This window comes from Canis aureus, chromosome 14, assembly GCF_053574225.1.
Source record: "Canis aureus isolate CA01 chromosome 14, VMU_Caureus_v.1.0, whole genome shotgun sequence".
Classification (NCBI taxonomy): domain Eukaryota; kingdom Metazoa; phylum Chordata; class Mammalia; order Carnivora; family Canidae; genus Canis; species Canis aureus.
Genome location: NC_135624.1, coordinates 24,075,808 through 24,078,638, shown reverse-complemented (window position 1 = coordinate 24,078,638; position 2,831 = coordinate 24,075,808). Strand labels below are relative to the sequence as shown.

The window sequence follows — 2,831 nt, the reverse complement described above, 5'->3', positions numbered from 1 at the left end:
CTGGTAGAGATGCTAGAAGATAGAATAGGAGACCATGGGAAGCAATGGTTCTTGTCTCTAGAAGAGGAATCTAGCAAAAGCTGGGAGATCAATTTGCAGAGATGTTTAATAGGGATCTCAAGCACTTGAATAAGAGATTGAGTAGAGGACTTAAAATGCTTTACAATTCTGAGAATATATGATTCTTCAGGGATATAGAAGGGCTTAGCTTACCTCTCTGAGGTGGCTAAATCAGAATGAGGCCTGGCCAGTCTGGGCAATGCAGCTGCCTTGGTAATCAAGAATGACCAGGATGATGACATGTTCATGCTGTGATATAACTAGTTTTAATGTATTTTTATTTTGAAAAGTAATATAAGATCCATGGATGCATTTTTATTATGGAAAAATGAAAATACTATCAAAGCATCTAGAATGAAAATAAAGTCTTCTTTCTACTTTCCTCCTTGCCCCTCTTTCTGCCTCACTCTCCATTTCACAGGGCTCCCCCACTCATATTCCTTCCACAGAGACAGTGACTCCACCTTTTATACCCTAGCCTTCCATACTTATTTTCATTAATTTCTGTGCCTACGTAAGTTCATATACACATATTTAGTTTTTCAAAAACCATGAATGGGATCATACTATAAATACTATTCATTAGTTTATGTCATTTAGCACTAATTGTGGAGATATATATAAATATACATTGGGTGATACATATAAATAAATGCTCTTCATTTTAAAAGCCACTTTCTTTTCAAGGCTGCATTGTGTTCCATATTGTAGCTATAACATGATGGTAATATCACTTATAGGCATTTTCATTGTATTCATCTTGTTGCTATTGCAAACAATACTGGAGTGGGCATCCATTAATGTGCCCGAGTGCAAGTATTTTAGTAGGATAGGTTTTACAGATTCCCTCAAGTTGAATTGCTCAACTAACAGGATGCACCTTGTAAATTCTGGTGAATAACACCCAGCACTCTTCTAGAATATTGAACCAGTTTATATTTTCGCCTACAGTGAAAGAAAGTGACCATTTTGTCACAATATTTGTGAAATAATATTACAGAAAACCAGAATATGTCACCCCAAAATATGCCTCTTTGACATAAAAATTAGTTCAAGCTGAAGGCAATTAAGAAGGAGCAGTGCTTGCTTGCTTTGGCAGCGCATAAACTTAAATTGGAACGATATAGAGATCAGCATGGCCCCTGCACAAGGATGACATGCAAATTTGTGAAGCATTAAAAAAAAAAAAAAAAAAAAAAGGAAGGAGCAAAGCTTCCCATTGTCTGCCTGGAGGCAGGATATAAACTCTCATTTTACTGTAGACAGAGTCTTATCAGTCCAGAAACAGCACCGGCGGAATCTGCAAACAAACCTTACTCTGTTAGTTTCCTCCACGTATTTACTTTCTCTTGGTTCGCCACCTGCAGCAATCTAAAATTTGGGCCTGTCATTTCTCTATGAATTATTGTCTTTAGTTGAAGATGCTATAGAAGCTGGAATCCTGGGCTGCCCCTTTGGGTTCCTCTAAGTTTTTCCCATGAGATGTGCACTGTATGCATTTATAAACTGATTTTCCTTTGTTAATTTGTCTTCTTGTTAAAGAGCCCCAGTTGAAAACTTAAGTTGGGTGGAGATAAATTTTCATCTCCCCTACAATGTATTAACAGTCTTTTTTTTGTCCATCTATTAGGTAAAAATAGTTTCTAGTTGTTTTAATTTAGATTTGTATGATTACCCATAAGGCTGATCTTCTTTTAATATATTAGCTGGCAGTCCGTATATCTGTGAATTACATCTTTATATAGTTTGCCCATGAATATGCATGAGAAACACTTAATTGTGGATATTAATCTCTTTTATGTGCATGCATATATGGCATATGCTTTAGTTAAAATGAATTATGAGTACATTGGCTTCTGGATTTTGAATATTGATTTTTTAAAAGATTTATGTATTTATTTTAGAGAGGGAGAGTGAGTGTGTGTGAGCAGGGGGAGGGGCAGAGAGAGAGGGAGGGAGAGAGAAAGTCTTAAGCAGACCCTTCATTGAGCAGGGAGCCCAACTTAGGTTCAATCTCATGACCTTGAGATCACAACCTGAGTCAAAACCAAGAGTTGGGTGCTTAACTGAAAGTGCCACCCATGTACCCAAGACTGTTGATTTTTAACGTGTAAATAACTATTATGTCATCACTGAACTAAGAGGCCAATGCATACATAAGGAAATAGAAGGCCCGGGATCCCTGGGTGGCGCAGCGGTTTGGCGCCTGCCTTTGGCCCAGGGCGCGATCCTGGAGACCCGGGATCGAATCCCACGTCGGGCTCCCGGTGCATGGAGCCTGCTTCTCCCTCTGCCTGTGTCTCTGCCTCTCTCTCTCTCTCTCTCTCTCTCTCTCTGTGTGACTATCATAAATAAATAAAAAAATTAAAAAAAAAAAAGGAAATAGAACACATTATGATGTTCTTTGTTTTTAGTCTCCTTTTCTACCACTTTCCTTCATATTCTCTACTTTTAAGCTGCAGGGTACCACATGCCTTGTTGCAAATTCTGGGGTTTATGAACTTCTGTGTCTGATTCATTGCTCACACTACTTCCCCCTCAGGAATATCTTTTCCATATCCCACCTGAGAACTTCTATTCATTCCCTTGGGCCCCAGTCACATGGCAGTTCTTTGGGTGGAAACTTCCAGAGACACTAGAAAACAGAGTAGAAAAATAATCCCCTCATTTGGTTGCTAAGGTTACATTACACTAAACAGGTAAAGTAGGATGCTGGAGTCATGGAAGTTTCTCTGTAATTGTATGTTGCTTCTCAGAAGAATTGTACCTGC

General features: G+C 38.6%; 1 non-coding gene across 1 annotated transcript; it reads left to right on the top strand.

Annotated features, from left to right (window-relative positions):
* The first annotated feature begins 1,139 nt into the window (after window positions 1-1,139).
* On the top strand, window positions 1,140-1,247 carry LOC144283883 (U6 spliceosomal RNA). Its single transcript, XR_013352389.1, has one exon. It is a non-coding gene; the product is annotated as a U6 spliceosomal RNA (small nuclear RNA).
* The last annotated feature ends 1,584 nt before the right edge of the window (window positions 1,248-2,831 follow it).